This window comes from Melopsittacus undulatus, chromosome Z (genome assembly GCF_012275295.1).
Source record: "Melopsittacus undulatus isolate bMelUnd1 chromosome Z, bMelUnd1.mat.Z, whole genome shotgun sequence".
Taxonomy (NCBI): Eukaryota; Metazoa; Chordata; class Aves; order Psittaciformes; family Psittaculidae; genus Melopsittacus; species Melopsittacus undulatus.
In genome coordinates this window covers 36,880,811-36,900,946 of record NC_047557.1, presented here as the reverse complement: position 1 = coordinate 36,900,946, position 20,136 = coordinate 36,880,811, and the positions used below count along the sequence as shown (strand labels likewise).

General features: G+C 40.6%; 1 protein-coding gene across 2 annotated transcripts in view; it reads left to right on the top strand.

The window, feature by feature from the left end:
* PCSK5 (proprotein convertase subtilisin/kexin type 5) overlaps positions 1-20,136 on the top strand; it is a 261,360-nt gene that overhangs the window by 62,285 nt on the left and 178,939 nt on the right. The gene's annotated exons all lie outside the window — the stretch shown is intronic.

Genomic DNA, 20,136 nt, shown 5'->3' with positions numbered 1-20,136 from the left:
GGGAGAGTGTCTTTTATTTTATCTTGCACGAATTTATTTAAAATGGATTTTTTTTCTTTTTTCTGGACAACAACTGAGTCACATAAAGAAACTGCAGGTATCTTTCTTTATAATGTTGTTTGTGAAATATCGTTTGTGTATAATACTGTACTTTTTGAACTGCCTTTTTCTGACTAGTTTCTGCAATTAATAAGGAAATGGTAGTGCCACAGAGTCTTTGCTGAAGGACCAATAAATCATATGGAATATAAATGGATATAAAATTGCTGACAATAACAGCTGTAATTTGTGCCATACTGAGGCACCATTTGGTGTATTTCGGTTTTTATCTCTCACAGCACTTCAGCACAAAAGGCATTAATCTGGTAGTACGCTTTTTCTCTTTTCAAATGAGAAAAAATTTGCCAATCATAAGTTTATAAAAGCAATTTTTTCGAGAGCAGCTGCTTAGGTAGCTACCCACTTTCCATATTTTTCAAAACCAAAATAATACCAAATAGCAAACCATTTTCTTTTGTTGGGCAATACTGAGTGCTCTATTAAAGTTACTGAAAACAGGAAGAGGTAATTTAGTTCTAAAAAATGCTACTTTGCTTCAAACACTCACTTCATACTGAAAGTGCAGATACTTCAGGAAAAGGATTGATAATATTGAATCATTGAATAGTTAGGGTTGGAAAGGACCTCAAGATCATCTAGTTCCAACCCCCCTGCCATGGGCAGGGACACCTCACACTAAACCATATCACCCAAGGCTTCATCCAACCTGATCTTGAACACCGCCAGGGATGGAGCATTCACTACCTCCCTGGGCAACCCATTCCAGCACTTCACCACCCTAACAGTAAAGAATTTCTTCCTTATATCCAGTCTAAACCTCTGCTGTTTAAGTTTCAACCCATTACCCCTTGTCTTATCACTACAGTCCCTAAAGAATAGTCCCTCACCAGCATCACTGTAGGCCCCTTTCAGATACTGAAAGGCTGCTATGAGGTCTCCACTCAGCCTTCTCTTCTCCAGGCTGAACAGCCCCAACTTTCTCAGCCTGTCTTCATATGGGAGGTGCTCCAGTCCCCTGATCATCCTCGTGGCCCTCCTCTGGACTTGTTCCAACAGTTCCATATCCTTTTTATGTTGAGGACTCCAGAACTGTACACAATACTCCAAGAGAAGTCTCACAAGAGCAGAGTAGAGGGGCAAGATCACCTCCTTTGACCTGCTGGTCACGCTTCTTTTGATGCAGCCCAGAATACGCTTGGCTTTCTGGGCTGTAAGCGCACACTGAAGCTGGCTCATGTTCATTTTCTCATTGACTAACACCCCAAAGTCCTTCTCCGCAGGACTACCATGAATTTCCTTTTTGCCCAACCTGTAGCTGTGCCTGGGATTGCTCTGACCCAGGTGTAGGACCTTGCACTTGTCATGGTTAAACTTCATGAGGTCGGCATCAGACCACCTCAGAAGCGTGTCAAGGTCCTTCTGAATGGCATTCCTTCCCTCTAGCGTATCAGCAGAACCACACAGCTTGGTGTCATTGGCAAACTTGCTAAGGGCACACTCAATTCCATTGTCCATGTCAGCGACAAAGATATTAAACAAGATCGGTCCCAACATCGATCCCTGAGGGACACCACTCATTACTGGTCTCCAGCTGGACATTGAACCGTTGACCAGAACTCTTTGCATGTGGCCATCCAGCCAGTTCTTTACCCACTGAGTGGTCCACCTATCAAACTGATGTCTCTGCACTTTAGAGACAAGGATGTCGTGTGGGACAGTGTCGAACGCTTTGCACAAGTCCAGGTAGATGATGTCAACTGCTCTACCCCTGTCCATCACTTTTGTAGCCCCGTCATAGAAGGCCTCCAATTTGGTCAGGCGGGATTTCCCCCTAGTGAAGCCATGCTGGCTGTCAGCAAGCACCTTGTTGTTTTTCATGTGCCCTAGCATGCCTTCCAGGAGAATCTGCTCCAAGATTTTGCCAGGCACAGAGGTGAGACTGAGTGGTCTGTAATTCCCTGAGTCATTCATTTTCCCCTTCACGAAAATGGGGGTTATATTTCCCTTTTTCCAGCCTGACTTCACCTGACTGCCATGATCTTTCAAATATGATGGCCAGTGGCTTTGCAACTTCATTCGCCAGCTCCTTCAGGACCTGCAGATGGATTTCATCAGAGCCCATGGACTTATGTACATTCAGATTCTTAAGATGGTCTCGAACCAGATCCTCATGTACAGTGGTCCCAAGGTCTAGGTTTTCACAGTCACTGTCCCCCTTCCAAGACTTGGGTGCTGCGGTCAGAGCCTTTGCCAGTGAAGACTGTGGCAAAGAAGTCATTCAGAACCTCAGCCTTCTCCAAGTCCTGTGTAGCCAGTTCTCCCGAAAGCTTCTGAGAGGGCCTACATTGTCCTTAGTCTGTTTTTTAGCCGCTACATACCTATAAAATCCCTTCCTGTTATCTTTAACATCCCTTGCCAAGTTGAGCTCCAATTGGGCCTTAGCTTTCCTAACTTGCTCCCTAACTTCCCGGACAACATCCCTGTATTCCTGCCAGGCCACCTGTCCTTGCTTCCACCTTTTATAAGCTTATTTTTTCCTGTGAATTTTTCTCAGCAGCTCCTTATCCATCCAAGGAGGTCTCCTGGCCCTCCTGCTGCACTTCCTTCTAGTCGGGATGCAACACTCCTGAGCTTGTAGCAGGTGATCCTTGAATATTAACCAAGAGTCTTGGGCCCCCCTGCCCTCTAGGGCTATATCCCATGGAACCTTGCTAAGCAGGTTCCTGAAGAGCCCAAAGTCTGGTCTCTTGAAGTCCAGGGCAGTGAGCTTGCTGCACGCTCTTCTCACTGTCCTGAGGACCTCGAATTCGACCATCTCGTGATCACTGCATCCAAGACTTCCCTGGAGAGTCACATTTCCAACGAGCCCTTCCCTGTTGGTGAGCACGAGGTCAAGCAGGGCACCTCTCCTCGTCGGCTCCTTTATTGCTTGCAGAAGGAAGTTGTCTTCCACACAATCAAGGAACCTCCTGGATTGCTTGTGCCAGGCCGTACCGTCCCTCCAACAGATGTCAGGGTGATTGAAGTCCCCCATGAGAACAAGGGCCTGGGAGTGTGAGGCTTTTCCTATTTGTCTGTAGAGTTCTTCGTTCTCAGAGTCCCCTTGATCAGGGAGTCTGTAACATATCCCCACAGTAATGTGTCCCATCACCAATTTCCCCTTAACCCTGACCCACAAACTTTCTGTTAACTGATCACCTGTCCCCAGACAGAGTTCCATACTCTCCAGCCTACCCCTAACATAAAGGGCAACTCCCCCCTCCCCTCCTACCAAGCCTGTCTTTTCTAAAAAGCCTATAACCTTCCATTCCAACACTGCAGTCAAAGGAGCCAACCCCTGACCACCTCTCCCAGAGCTCTGTAGTCCTTCTTTATACTCCTCAGGCTACTACTATCTATATCCCTAGCACCCACATGTATCACTAGAAGAGGGTAATAGTCCATGGGACTTACTAGAGCAGGCAGCCTCTCTGCAACATCCCTGATCTGTGCCCCAGGTAGGCAACACACCTCCCTTGCGACCGGGTCAGGCCGACAGATGAGCGCTTCTGTCCCTTTCAAGGCAGAGTCCCCTACTACTACAACCCGCCACTTTTTCCTGGTGGCACCAGGAGAGATCTTCTGTACCAATGCACCAGCCAACTGTTTCTGATGCAAGTGCATTTCCTCATCAGCCCCCTGCAGGACAGCAAAGCGGTTCTGGGTGGGTACACAGATTTAGGAGGAAGCCCCTTGCTTTTAATTGCTCTCTTCCTCCTTTGGTTGTTTTTTTTTGTTACTAATTCCCAGCTTCCCTGATCAACAGCCCCCTTCTTTCCTCCATGAGTTAGAGGGGAATCTTGAGGCCCCTGTGCTGTTTGAGCCTGGTGCAGGCTTGCAGCTTACTGACAGCATCCCGTAGCTCAGCCACCTGCTGGAGGAGGACCTCCATCAGGGAGCAGTGAGCACAGCCCTGCCCATTCTGCACCTTTCCCTCACAGGACCAGTGCAGGCACTCTCTACACTCCAAGCTCTGCACTGCAACCTCCCCACTTACCGGCTCTGTCTGGGTGCCTGCGCTGGCCACCACTGGGGCAGCCAGGGCAGAGCTCCCAGACCAGACCCTGGTCGTACGACGAGTGCTCACCATCCCACTCGCCTGCCCTCACGAACTGCCGCGCAAATTGCCTCGACCCGCTCTGTTTGCCCGCTCTGTTCCGCAAACTGCCTCGACCCACTCTGGTCGCCGCGCTCCCTGGGCAGGTTTTTAACCACTCACAGTTGGTGCCACTCCTCCTGGCTCAGCCCCCCCTGAGTCACCTCCTCACGGGAGCTGAGCTGCCAGCTCTTGGGCAAGTCCTGTTGAGGACTTGAGGCTCCCTCCTCAGTGGCTCTTGTCGCTCTGTGGTGAGGCTCCTGGACGCTGATCTCTCCACACTCTGCTTCGGTGTTACAGGCTTCCTCTCTCAAGCTACTCCCCACAGCAACTGACTGAGAATGGCCACTGATGGCTGGTTTGAATCTTCTACTGAGTATGTTAAAGGTTGGCGTTAACACTGTACAAACAGCAAGAACCCCAAAATGACCAGAAGAGCAGAGCCACAGAACATAAGAATCAGTTTCGAAGCTTGCCTGTCTTGTGGTCTGTTTGCTGAAGAATGAACTGGTGTGACATACTCAGTTTGCCCTTACTAGAAGCAAACTCGTAACCTATGAGACATGCAAATTTATGACACAAACAGTAGGTGTATGACTGACCAGTCAGAGGCAAAAATGAATGTAGTGCTTCAGTAAGGTAATTTCCTATCCATTCTGTAACAGTGTGTAGCACCCTTTGCAAAGGAGAAACTGGAGAACCAGTGTTTAGCTCTAGGATGTACCAGTGTTTAAATATCTGCCCCTCTTTACTGAAGACAAATGCCATATGACATAGGATACCATTAGAACGAGGACATAAAAACTCCAGCTTTCCTTATTCATTCATCTATGATTTAACATGACTTCCTGTATATCTCAGGAGCAAACATTGTGACTAAAATTGCAAGCACACAGAGGACCTTGGTTCTCACTGACCCTGTTTTGACCTTAATTCATGCTCCTTTTACAATCATGTTTAAACAAAAAACCCATCCAAAAACAACAAACAAACAAAACAAAAGACTTCAATAACATGTGTTCTGCACTGCTTTATTAGGTGCAGGTCATCCTTGGCATTGCTTGTAGCTTCTAATGGCATGAAATCTCTGCTGTGAGTTACAATTTGCTGCTAGAGCCTTGTGAAGAGGATTTTCTTCTAGCCAAATAAGAAACAGCAGATAAGACTAAGCACCTCAGAATCCATCAGCGCCATTTTGGAGAGAAATCCAGCAAGTGTTCGCACATCTGCATGACTTTAAAATACAGATTTGGTGAAAATTAACCTTATTTAGATAGTCATATTTAAATTAGTCATTGAATACAGAAGACACTGTCAGAGCAAGACCCCAAGTCTCCTCAAAGAGAGACAGTAGGGCTTTCAGAAAATATGCCAGTTGTAAGATGTGGCGCAATACAGACAGGACCTGTACTTGGTCTTTTGCTGTGGACGTGCAAAAACTTAAACACTTTCTGTTTCAAAATAAACTCGTTTCCAGCAAACATCAGAAATGCATGGTGATCAGACGAGGAAGTGTGCAGGAGGGAAGAGCCCTCAGACAGCCTCAGGAGGTGCAACTGTGAATCTTTTACAGTATTGATACCACTTTTGTCTTACCTTTTCTATTACATTAAAATCCACTAATCCATGAGTAGCATGCCATTTAAGCATATAATTGCCCTATCTTTTTCTATTTTTATATGACTCCCTAACAGCATGAAGCAAGTTATTTTCAGTTTTGAAAACAATTCAAAACTATATTAAACACAAGTAGTATAAGCACAGAAGTCTAAGGCAGATATAAATATACGTCAGAGACTAAACAGTAAGTGTTTAGTAGGGTTTTCCTCTCCTGTGTCTTTCAGATAAGACAGTTTATTAGTTAACTACTGCTTGGGAGATAATGTTTTTATGAATATCAACTCCTGGTTGCAATATTACATTTGGGAGCCAGAAATCTTGTTTAGGAAAAAATAAAGACAAGTTAAGCAAAGAAAAAAAATGTTTCTGAAGTTTCAAAGAAGTTGCATAATTTCTCCTTTGTTCAACTTCCATGCACTCTTCCCCAGCCAGGTTTAATATTGAATCAGGATGATACTTTTTTCCCTTTTAAGTCTCCTGGTCTGGCTTCAAGTAGGCTGCAGTGCAAGTTTTCGGATAATGTGTTTGAGTGGATTCTATATGATCCCAACTGCAGCAACTCTGAAATCCATAAATCCTGGATTAACTATTTCCCCATCTGTGTGAATTGAAATGTGGATAGAGGAATTAATACAGCCTACTTAGAAAGTGTTACAACCCTTACATCTTGGTAAGGAGTCAGTATTCTTACGGAAAACATGATTCTGGAAAAAAAATGCCTCAGTTCTTCTAGCCCACTGAATTTGTGTTTTAAGACTTCCTCAGGGCCTTCATGTAGTGATGAAGTGTCTTGAGACACCAAACACAAACTTGAAGCTCGTGTACAGTATCTTTGCACTTAGCTTCTCAGTCCTGTCCCTATCCCTTGCATCATCTCTTACAACCACCTGAACAGCAGAGACAGAAATAAAAAAAGGCAGAGGGAACAGGATTAAATTTTCTGACAACACTGGGAAGTTAGATTGGTTCAGCTTTCTTGAGGATCTTGATACTCAATTTGTGGTGTCTACTGTCTTAGTTTTGATTTCAGTAATTACCTGTATTTGCTACTCTCATATGGTTTTCGTTTTTAAAAGAGCCTTCTGCAGTTTCTATTTGGTCCCACTCCAGACCGGTGAAGAACTACTACATAAGAGAATAAAAGTATTGTAAAAGTGAAAGCAAACTGCTATTTTACATCCATCCTTTGAAAATGCCCAAACACACCGTAACATCAATATATTTTTTGCTTAATGGGGAAGTTGCATGCTGCTGACCAGTAGAAAGAACAAAACTCCTAAGGATTTTTGTCTTTTAAGCACACTCACATTGGGTATGCAGTTTGCTTTTGCTATGTCTGACTGCTGCTTCTTCTCCAGTACTCAGAAGTTTTAAGTATTGATCACACTGTGTGAAGCAGCTTTGATCTTGTTTGGGACTTCTGATATGCTGATAGCCCGAGACCATGTTATACATAGTATAAACTGTTGCCACTAAAACATTCTGAGGGCTAATTCACTAGATATTCTCGATGAATGAATCTACAAGGGTGGCCAAAACCACTTTGTAAGCTTGGTTTGTTACTTTGCCAAGCCCTACAAAAAGTCTTACATTGTCTCAGTATTTGAAAGACTCACATACAAGATTTATCCCACAATCTAATAGGAAAAATAAACCTAAGGCTGAGCCATGGATCTCTTTATGCCACTTAACAGGTAGAAGTTGTATGCATGAATGTGACTGTGAATGAAACAAGTTATGACCCATGTTGCCTCCAGGTAGGCACTAAAAAGGAGAGATCTGATGCAGTTATATTGAATAGGAAAGGACAGGAACAATTTACATGTCTGTACATATGTTTAGATTTTAAGTCATCACCATTTTTCTTTTAGGCAATTGGGAAGAGAGGTGCTACTAGGAATTTGATTCAAATAGGAAAGTTCAAATTAAAAGTAAACCCTGAAAACAGCATGACGAGGTTTTCCCTGATTTCTCATCTGTGTAGCAATGCTGTGATTATAGTCATGCTTCATCAAGTTGTTAATGTGATTGGTACGTTGCTTTTGGGAAGAGGCAAGGAGAAAAATACAGAGTAATCAAATAAAGTATTTATTGTGAATTTAAAAGTTCTCGCCGAGATTCTTGTTTCGCTCTTTTGTATTCATGTTAAGTCTTGGCACCCAGAAGTCATAGGATAAGAGAAAGTGGCTGAATAGGGGAGGAAAAAAGCTTGTTTAGATGTTCATAAGAAGAAAAGACAAATCTTTTTTATGAAAGTGGCCACTTGCAATGGTACTGTTAATGAGATGATATGCAACAAACTACGCAGGCACATGATCAGATATTACAGACCTCTCTGGAATTAGGTATCCACCTGAATGGTTTGCAGATCAAGGACAGATTTAAGCATATTCCTCAGCTTCAGTATGTACTTAAAAGTTTTGTTAATTTTTTCAGTGTCCTCAAATCAACAGTACTTGGCTGCTAACTGACCCAAACTTTTTGTTTAAATAAGCCTGTTATTATAGTGTAATTACTTGTTAGTTGGTTTTGTGGATTGTTTTGTCAAGATAAATCAATACAGGAATTGACCAGAGTGTCTAACAAGGCTCTGAAATGGATCTTCTGTTCAATCAATACAAAAGCTTTATTTATTTTATGCAGCACCAAGGTTATAAAAACAAACCCAACTTTTCTCTTGCATTGCTTAGAAACCTTTTTTTCCTTGTAAGATCTTTATTTTTCATACAAACAGCAGAACAACTCATTCTGTTTTAAAACAATCCCTACCTATGCACAGAGATGCTTATCAATTAAAATTTCTAGATTTTGCTCCCAAAGAAATAAAAATCTATTTTTTCAAAATTTTGTGTCACCCACCGCTAAATTTAACGGTCAAAGATAAATAAAACTCAGGACATCACCACATTTGAACTTTCCATGTCAATTCCCCTTTGACATTATTGCTTTGCCTATTTAGTTGAGTTTTATTCATAGTAATCAATATTTTTGTGCCTATTTTAGAGTGGAGTTATTTGGGATATGCTTGTATTTGAGGCAGCACCTAACTGCAGAGACTGAAACTCCTCAAAGTATTTGAAAGCAATTAAATGGCAGAGAAAAGTTTTATTTTCTCAGATTGTACTACTTACAGAGACTTCTGTGGAGCTCCTGACATTAACTGCTTTAGTTTTATGGATGACAGCCACTGGATCTGAACTCCTTTGGTTGATTCCTTTCACAGATATAGCAGAGGATCATCTGATCATTTTGTCTGACCAATAATCAGTACAATCTGCAATTACAAGTCTAGAACTTGTAATTAAACTGCAGTAGGTGTTCAGTAGGACATTAGGTAAAAGATGGTATTTGTAAAAGAGTCACATCTATACGAGCATTGTCTTAATGATTAACTATTACAAATCTTGCATCTTATAAGTGCATGTTTATCATGCTCTGTACTTATTAAGACATTCTTTACTAAATTAAGAATTGTTCCTCCTTCAAAAGTATCATCTCTATTGAGTTACTTGCATGCTGCAATCAAGTTACAGCTTCGCCCTCTCTTACATAAAATAAATTCCTTGAGCTTGTTAAGAATCCCTGTAAATTGGGTTTCCAGCACTTGACTCAGAAAACAAGCAGCAGGTACTTACTGCTCATTTTTCAAAAGCATCATTTTTGAAACATTAGTACTAGGCGCATGCACATACCATTCCAGGAATAGTATCATTGCTGTCATTAAAAAACATGTGTTAACTCACTTTCCTTGCTGTCCTAGTGCTTAACTGTTACAATATAATATATGCTTCATAGAGGATCTTCTTGAAATTATAGGTGACTGTCTACCTTACTTAAATCTTTTTCACCATTACTATGTTTTGGGCCACTTTCTCTCATTTTATGCCTAGTACTCTTCAGTCTTACAGTTCTACATGTATAATCTTATGTATGGTTTTATGTAAAATTACACTAGAAACACGCCTCTTAAATAGGTTCACCTTCATAAGTGATCCAGATCACTCTGGCTCCCTTGCCATCATTACTTTGCACTCCACTACTTTCCAGAACTACAGGGAAGCATTGTAGCCTCTTAAGTTTTGAGACTTAATAATTGCACATGCTCAGTAATGTTTCCTTAAACAAAATGAGTATAACTGTGTCTGTTCAGCTAGATAATGGCTCCAGAGTACAAACCAACATGTCAAATCCTCTGTTAGCTTCCTTATGAATGGCTATGTTATCAAGTGCTTACAGGTTCATACTATGTCTCTTAACGGGTCCAAAGTTCTCATTAGAGTTTTTAAGTAAATAATCTCACTTTGTAACTGCCTCATGTATGTCTGTGTTAGAAGATAGGAGTTGGGAAGAGGTTTACAGGTGATACATTGTATTTCCCAGAGAATTCGCCTTTTTACTTGGAAGACCCTCTTCAGCTTGGCATTTTTGGCATGCCTTCATGTTATAGTAGTATTTTTAGCTGAACAGCAGAGCCAGTAGGAGAAACAAAACAATCTGGGAAGAAATCCATTTACAGCTGAGGTTTGAAAATCGAGAAAGCGAAGAGTCACAAGACCAAGTGACAGGAATTATAGAAGAAACAGATAAAGATGGTAGGAATGGCAAGGAGGAATGCAGACTGCAAAGACAAGACACAGAGTATTTTGTAGCTCTGGAACTAGGAAAAGCAGCGGATGCAGAGGAGTTGCTAGCAGTCACAAAACTAAGAACTCTTACATTTAATTTATTTCTGTTTGCCTATAGGTTTCCTTTCTGAGAATACTCTGATCGTGGCTTTCTTTAGGACTTTCCTTAAGTGTGTCACCTGCTGATTTTCTGGTTCTTTTAAAAGATACCTGCAGATACTGAGGCAGTTAACATTCATAGTATCATTTCAAAGCTGAGACTGCCTTACTCACAGATTCTACATAAGCCTGACAGTCATGAATGTGATCTTCTTCCTAGTCCCAGTTAGACAAATTACATTTTCGAGTCTTTGATGTGTATGAAAGGTGCTTATACTGAGTTTGTGTATTCTCTCTGTCTACAGGAATACATTCCTCTAGTTTTGGTTCAAAATTATGTTCTCAGATCAGTTCCACACATTCATCACTTTACTTGCAACTGGGGGAAGTTCCTTCATATTACTGCTGCAGACAACACAATCTGGTTGTCATTAGTGATAAAGTTGGGGTTCAGTTTTGTAGCATATCCCCACGTCCTTAAAGTCCTGTTACTAGAAAGCTCCATAGACACTGGTCTCTGTACAGTTCTTTATATAGAACAGTGTTTGCAAATATATTGGATTTCTCCAGAGCCTTTCTGCAGTATCTGTATTTGCTGGGATAGCTTGAATCCGGACACTGCTGAGATTTCCTGTAAGGCCATTTGCATATCAACATTTGTTGCCTATTTTGCATAGTCTTTCATGTACAGCTGTGGCATAGGCCTCTGGACTAACCTTCTTCAGCATTGCAGAAGGATTTCAGCAGCTAAGAACAACTTTGATCTGCTGAGTCAAATTTCCTAGATGGTAACAAGAGTAACTGTGTGATACTTCATCTTATGCAAAACTTCTGGGTTTTAATTGAATAGCCTTTCTTTTTCCTTACTAGTCTTCCTCAGATTTCTCTGGGCTAGTTCTCTCATTTCTGCCAGATGATCTCATCTGCAAAATATAACTAGCCACTCCCTCTAGTGGTTTGGCCTTATCTTCCCAGGTTTCTCTTATAATTCGCAGTGGGCCTTGCATTCATCAGCCATAGCACATTCAAATGGTGAAAAGCCTGTTGGTGCCTAGGGCACTTACTTCCCTATAGACAAACTAAAATAGAAGCCATTCATCTTAGTCTGATCCTGTACTGTTAATGAATTTTCACAGCATGCATTTCAGTGTTAGATTAAACATTTCTGTAAGGCTGTCTAAGGAGGGTATGGAGTGGTTTTTATACTCCTGTCTCAAAAGAATAGTTTCATGAGCTTAAAGTTTGTCCTCTGGCAAGTTATACTCTCCTCTGACATACCAGCCAAGCAAATAATGGGACCAAGGGTACAATAACCTGGAGGCTTTTTATAGTTCTTAGGGAAAAAGCTTCTAGGTATCAAGTAGCACAGATGTTTATTGCTGAAATAAAGGCACTATGAAACAGTTTCAGCCTCAGAAACTAAACATGCCTTCAAGAAAACAGGGAGAAACTCCTTCTCCATTACTAATAATGGAACACAAGGCTGTAATCATATTCTGACCTATATGTGCCCTACTTTTCCCCAAGGGACAAAAGCAGGTAGGAAAAGTAAGGACATGTATCTTTCCTTCAACCTCCTGAACAAGTCCTTTGTCTCACATCCCTCCCTCTCATTGTCCCTCTCTCCTTCGTTCTCCCCCCAGGACATCCCACCATTAACACCAGATGTCACCAGGCTGTTGCCTCATGGATCAGAGGAACCAGACCACAACATAAAATTGAGGGAAAAAAGGACTGCAGCAGCGCAACAGTCCTTAAAATTAGGGTAGAAGCATTCAAAGCCAACATATATTCATCTGTTTCCTCACAAGTCATCTCATTCCTACAAGTTCATAGCATTCTTGGAAAAAGCAAGTTTTCTGGTTCATCCAGAGTCAACTCCCCATCCACACCCAGCATTCCTGTGACAGTATATCGTTCTTAAACTTCTCTTTTCTGTGTAAAATGAAAAGAGATCAGAGGGGGAGGGAAGTCAGTTTGTGTAAGCCCCAGGCTCCTCCCAGTCTCATCAGTCTCTGTGAGGGTTAATGATTAATTGAAGCCATCTGCTCAGGGCTTCTCTCCTTGTAGCTAGTTTGATACTGTCACATATGTTCACACAAACTCTAAATAAATCCACCTTCGTTTCCCATGTTCCTTAATGGCTTAAGATAGTAGTAATGGTGTTTGACTTGAGAACAGCTTGAAATATAAGTCTGTTTGTAGTAGTGTAGAAAGAATCCTTAGAAACTTGTGAAAACTATTTTAAAATAAGACCATCTCTCTGTTTAATTTGTATCTTAGAAATAATGAAAACATCAAGTTAGCTTGAGAGAGAGAGGAAGAAACTTGGGTCTTACTGGATAACTCTAACTCCAGGAGTGATGCTTAAAAAAAAGGCAAAAAGAATGGGACTTTTTGTAAAATGCCCTATTTTTCTTTCTTTTTTGGGAATTAGAGGAGGTCAAATAAAAATATGTGGCAAAGGCCACAAAAATGGTAGAATGGAAAGAATTATCTCTCTGAGGAATTATTCATCCTTTGTGAACACGGCATCCCCAGGGTTGATGGTGTGCAGCTGAGGCCAGGGAGCAGCTGTTCTTTTCATGTATTCTCTCTAGTTAATAAAAGAATTGCCATAGTTCTCTTTTTTTTTTTTTTCTTCCCCTAGACAGGACTTCAGGCAGGTAAAAATGCATTAACATTTGATCTACTTGCAGGCCTTTTCTTGCTAAGTAGGTTATTTATGTAGTAGTGGTAGTGTTAGTAAGTCAGTCATCATACACTCATTTTGAGAGAATACTGCCACATGTAGAGATATATTTCTATGCATGCTTTTTTCTTCCTGCATTTCTGAGCAGCAGCCAGACTGTGGAAATTATTTCTTTTCTCCCCTCTCTGTCCTTTACTGACTTTCCAAGATGTTCTGCATCAGGTTCTTATATTTCTCGCAATACTTCCCAGAGAGAAGTCTGTCCATACATTAACACATACCTCTCAACATGTGAGCACTGATTCAAGAATATACAAGATGTACCAGGTCTGTAATATGCCATTTGTGTGGATGATTTTTGCATTCAGGGTAAAATGGACATGTTCTAGATGCCTTTATGTGCAGTTTCTTCATCTTCTCCTCCCTCTTCTTCTAAGTCATCATCGTTGTTTTCTTCTTTCTATATATGTATGTATTTTTGCTCTTTGCAATGATGTGGTGGACCTTTGTAGTTTTTGTAAATGCAGCTTTTCATATTTGTATCTTAGTGGAGGTGTCAGAACATGCACAATTGAAATTTAGCTACATTTCTTTCTTTGCCTTGAAAGAGTCTCTTATGTTGCTGCCACATGGCATGGAAACAGGACTGGAGGCAAACATTCTAATGGAGCCACAGGTCACGTCCCATGTAGAAAGAGGAGATGATAGTAGAAACAGATTATTTCTGTGCCTCTGCAGCCTCCAGAATTTGTAGCTGGGAGAGAAACTAGAAGGGGGGAAGTTCCCCACTCCTGAAAATGCTGCACTATGGTCAGCCTATGGAACATGCATGTACAGGGCTTCCCTGAATTAACTCATGTTTAAGCCAGCACACAGGTTACAGAAAAACAACTAGTGTAGGCTTAAAAAAGTGCAGATGATGGAGAAGTGATGGAATTGTCCTGAATACAAATTTAACACATTATGAATTACTCTGTTTTTGGAAAGAAAAACAATATTATCACAGCCAAAGAATAAGATTTATGAGCTTCTTATTTTTCACTACAAACTCCCATATATATAATATCGTAAATTATCTTTGTCTCCCTATAGCCATCAGATACTCTTACGAATACAAGAAACCCTTTTACATTGATTTCCTGTTCTACTTCATTGCTTAAACAGACATAAAATGAAGGATGCCTGTGATTGTTCTTATTGGCCTCTAAATGTATTTTTGCTTGTTAACTTACAGAATCAATAAAGCTTAGGAACCAAATTAATCTCTGAAGTAAATGGCAAGTTTTACAAGCAATAAATTGGTATTAAATATTTAATATGGTACACTCTTGAAATATTTCTCTTGATACAGACACAGATAAAATAGAAGCAATTCAGTAAAACATGACTCCAGAAGCTGGATAGGATTTAATGCAAAAAAAAAAATCTTGTATTTGAAATGAGTCAGACTTTGCATTACCTGCCTGCTCTTGCTAGAGCTTAAAAATATTGTGTGTAGCAATAATCAGAAATTATTTAAAGATGAAACTCCGAAGAAAATATTTTCCTATGCAGTTAGCAATTGCTGTACACTAAATATCAGGTTATGTCTGATGCAAGTACACCTTCTTCTAAAAATCTTTCTTTCACTTTTATTGTGATGAAAGAATAAGAAATGTGAGAAATACTTTTAAAAGGAAACATTATTTTAATAGCCTTCTTAGAAAATGTAATTTTCAAAGCATGTTGTCATGATTTCTATTACATTACGTGAACCATTTTAATAAAGACCCTCTCTTGCCAACTTTCCTAATTACTTCCCTACTTTTTTCTTTCCACTTCAAAATTGGATCCCATCAAAAGCATAAAGAAAAGAGATTATTTCTCTTTTTTGCAGGAAAGGAGAGAACAGTTGGTAAGTTTTAACTTAGAACACTGCGAAACTGTACTTCAGAAAGCTGAAGGTATGATCAGGAAGTCTTCTTTACTAAAGTTAAAAGCTGATAAACTTTATTACCTATGCATTTGCCTGGACCAGCTAAGAGTGCCAAATAGCCCACATTCCATTCCTGTCACACAGCAGGTAGATGGTGTCTCTTTTTCTGATAGCACCACAAAATGCCAGGGTCCATTTGTTAGCCCTGTGTGTCACCTACTTCCTGCTTGTGTTGGTCAAGGTCAATGCATGGGCCCTTGACTGTCCTATTTCTACATGCAATCTTACGAAACTTCTGTCCTCTCAATGCTCTCAGATTAGTCGCTGACAAAACCATCAGTTTAAGGAACCTGACTGTAACCTGCTTGTTTCTGTCTGTGTCAAAGATTGTATCCTTACTACTCTAATAACACCAGGAGGACTTCTTGTTTCTTCTGTTGTTGTTGTTGTTCTTCTACTGCTGCTGTTTCTTCTTCTCCTCCTCAATACGAAAAGAATGTATCTTTTCTAATCTCTGCCTGGGAACTAGTTTTTCAGGGCTTTCCTGGGATCGGAAGCATTTTCACTGTTCCACTAATTGAGATCCAAGGTCTGCCAGCTCACAGGTGGACTTTAAAATTGTGTCATTCTGATTATCATTTTGTGTTTCTCTATATTCCCTTAGATACTGACAACAACTTGTCAAAGAACTTCTTGTAACTAAAATACTACAGGAAACTAATGCAGGGTACCTCATGAAGACTTAAAGAGGGCACAGTATGCTGTTTCTGAGAGACTGCATGTCACAGAATTAGGAACTTCTGTTTCTACTCTGGTTATAGACTTAACAGGCATTGCAAAAGATGGGACAGAATTTTGTAGTCATTGTTCTTTTAATTTTATTTCAGACTCTGGAATTCAAAAAGATTTTGACTGTTGATGTGATTCTTGATTTCTCAGTTTTAACTGTTCAATTTTATTACTTATCCCTAACATCAAACCTCCAACCACAAAAATCAGTGCAGCAGACAAGAAACATTAAGATAATTATAATGATAATATGTTAGTTTTTAGTCATAATTTCACAAAGTAGGTAAGAGAATCTAAGTCCATGTCTGAAACTGAAAGCATCATGCAAGCATCAAAACAGAAGACCTTTCTAGTATTACGTCTGCTTGTTAGTTGCCGAAAGGCAGGCTTCCAAACTGGCTGTCCAAAGATGTCTAAGTGATTCTTTTGTCTTTTTATGCTCATAACGATTAAGTATGAGAAAACTTCAATATCTGAAATTTCTCTTACTGTAGTCCTCTTGCTTCCTGCATGTACCACAGAAGTCTCTGAACCTTGCAGATGGTTTCTATTAAATACTAATGGTGGTATCATTAAATTTTTCCAATTAAACAGTCCAAAGAAAAGCATCATCCTTTGAATGCTTTTAAAAATCTCAGTAAAATTGCTCTGTGTAACTGGGTGAGAGGTTGTTTATTCCTTTTGATGGTATCCTCCAGGCAATAGATGAAAACAATGTATGTTCAAATAGTGCTGGCTTACTGCAGTTATCTACTCATGATATCAAAAAACAAAATTTCTGAATTCCTTCATCTGCTTAAAGAGAGGGGAAATTCAGAAAACTAACCCATTTTATACTATTCCTCTCAAAATTCAAAAAAAACAGAGCCCAAAGATTGACAAATCCAAGAAAACCTTGCAAGCACATACTATGTTATCATGACAAAGTTGGGGTTTTTTTGTTAAAAAAAATAGAGAATGAGAAAAATAGATGGGAAAAGAGGTATAAAATTCAGTACTTACCCACTGATATAAAATTCAGTTGCTAAGGATCATGTAATTGTTATTATCATATGTGATAGATGTCTTACTACTTTTTGTTTGGGCAACACTGTAAGTTGAAACAGTGTTTCTAAACTCATTAGGAAAGCAGCCCTCTGCTAAGAACCTGATGATGTAATTTGGATAGGTGGTAAAGAAGCAGCTGAAGTTAAAGGCAATTTATAGAATGGAACACAGTAGTGGAAAATTCCTTACAAGAGCTGTTTCTGAACAAAAGAGGAATTTAAAGGCTGTGCACACACCCACTCGATCACTCTTTCCCTGTGGAGATGGGGGAGTGAATCAGAAGGGTAAAAAAAGTGAGAAAACTCCTGAGTTGAGATAAAGACAGTTTAATAGGGAAAGCAAAGCTGTGCACAAGCAAAGCAAACCAGCGAATTCATTCACCACTTCCCATGATTAGGCAGGTGTTCAGCCATCTCCACAAAAATGGGGCTGCATTACATGTAACAGTTACTCGGGAAGACAAACACCGTCATTCCAAATGTCCTCCCCTTTCTTCTTTCCCCAGGTTTATATGCTGATCATGATGCCATATGGTGTGGGATATCCCTCTGGTCAGTTGGAGTCAGCTGTCCTGGCTGTGTCCCCTCCCAACTTCTCCTGCACCCCGAGCCTCTTTGCTGGTGGGGTAACATGAGGAGCAGAAAAGGCCTGTGTCACACTGTGCAGCAATAACTAAAACATCCCTGTGCTATCAGCACTGTTTGCAGCACAGATCCAAAACATAATCCATACCAGCTACTATGAAGAATGTTAACTTTTAATCCCAGACAAAGCCAGCACAGGAAGACAGGAAAAAGTGCAAGTGAAATCCAGTAATAGATGGCATCTTAGATGCTGTTCAATGTGGAACAGCATATTTTTGTACCATGTTACAGTATTTGAAAAGTTCTGAGATTTAAAGTGTTCCTGACAAAAACAATTTAGGCTGCTTTGAGACTGATAAATCTGGAAAAACTAAGACAATAATCTGGGGGAAGGTATAGTTTGTGATTAAAGTATGGGAATCTGAGACGAGGTGTTGAACCAGTGAAAACTGGAGCATGATAAAAGACTGTACTGGAAAAAAAGAACAAGGCTAGGAGGAGGGGGAAAAGAGTATAGATAAAGAATTGTGAGGGGTAAGAAGAGTAAGGAGGAGAGGTGAAGAGACGTAAAGATGCTATTTTTAATAGGGCTTAAAAGCGTGTTATATTGTAGCCATAAGAACTGAACTCTTCAACTGCTGTTGAACTATTCCCAGTTGGATGCTTCTTTGCTGCCTTTGCATTTTATATCCGTATGTTACATATCTGTGTTCCAAAGTTATAAGTGGGCATGGAGTTATGCCTGCCTAGAGATTCATCCTGGAATTTCTCTAATGCAGAAAGATTTTGTTTAGACTAGCTTTCTGCTCAGTCTTGGAACAGAGCAAGATAATTTGAGGATCAATGTGACGTGGCACGTTTCTTGAAAGAATCATCAGAATAAGCACTAAAGCAAGGAAGATCTCTTGTGTTTGTCTACATGCATGTAGCAAAGCAGGTGATGAATTAGGCCACTTCAGTCACCACCACAAAAGCAGAAGTTCAGGTAAGGTGAGAGTGACTGACTGTGCCAGATCATTAAAGGAAAAAGCAGTGGTCTTCTGATGGAGTGCCAAAGAGCTTGCAAGGGAGTGGGGATTAAAAAACCATATGCTTGCTCAGCCTTAGTGGTTTGACTAGCATGGCAGCAAAACAATGAGCTCATCCCCCGGCATCCCCTAGGAAGACAGACAGCAAAGCAGCCATAGGGTCATTTGGCATTTCAGAGAAGGGGATAAAAGGGCAGTATAATTGACAAGTAAATTTGACTGGAGGTCAGAGCCTGGAATCCTGATTGCCCATTGCAGATCTCCAGGCTGGGAGGCTGATACTTTCACCTTTTTGTTTTGTCTTCACATCAGCAAAATGTGAATTATATTAATAGCTTTTGCAGGTAGCTTCTGATGCTTAATTCAGTAACACTTCTGAAAAGTGGAAAGTCACCTGGAAACATTACACACTTTTTAACCCCCTTGTTTGTACATTAGAAAGCCTCATGTGTACAACCATTACATTCAGCATACAGATGGCAAATTTGGACTGTAATTATTTCATCAATAAACAGAACAAAAGCATTAAGCCTGCCCTATATGTAAGTTGAAACTGGTCCCTGAAGTCCTTCAAGCTCCTTTGTGTGCAGATGTATAGACAAGAGAGAGACAGGCAGATATTTGCAGCCAGAAGGGAAAGACCATGAAAGACTTGATATTATGTACATATATGCATAGTGCTTAATAATAAAATCTTGCTTTAGTAATAGCAAATGACCGCTCTTAAAAGTCTCTGGTTTGTGTGACAGTGTAGGGCTGTAAACTGGAGAAAAAGAAGAGGAAAATTATGATTCAATAGTAATCTGATGTCAGTTTGCACCCAGTATGCCTAACAGTTCTTCAGTGTGCTCATATTCAGGAGGAGAGGGATGGACTAAGTGAAGTCAGTGCATTCCCATGAGTTTCTTTATACTGCTTACAAACTGTGGAGTGCCAAAACAAGAGGCTGAAGTGGGGACATGAGGCAGTGGGACAGGGAGTGAGGTGGAGCATGCTTGTATGGCCACTGTTGCTATGATACAAGTTTCTTTTTTAATTGACTTTTTTCCCTCCCACCCTTTGCTATTCCCTTTCCCTGCACATCCTATTTTGATATGTTTTTGCCTGTTGATCTGTCTGATCTGGAAGAGCTGGAAGAAAGCAGTGCCAATTAGGGGCTCATTGAACGCACTTCATAGGGGATGGCTCTGTGTGTGGGTTAGAGGGTCGGTAGTGTGGCATACAAATAGCCAAGGATCATGTCTCATTGCCATGGCAAGCCAGATTTCTTCACATGAACTGGATGCATTCATGTCAAGGAAGAGGCTTTCAGTTTTAATATACCCTGAACTTTCTTTCTCCACCACACTGGACTGGGTTGCTCTTGAAAACTGTACCCCACGCTGCTCTCAGTCTAACTATTACAATTCATCAGACACTCTAAGCTGCAAGTTTTCAAGGGTGTTGTTTTGGTTACAGGTTCTTAACTGCTGCTCATCTCCTGCTGATACTGCACAAAACCTGCCAAAAGCCTTCTTTTGTAGATAGAAATGAATCTGGATT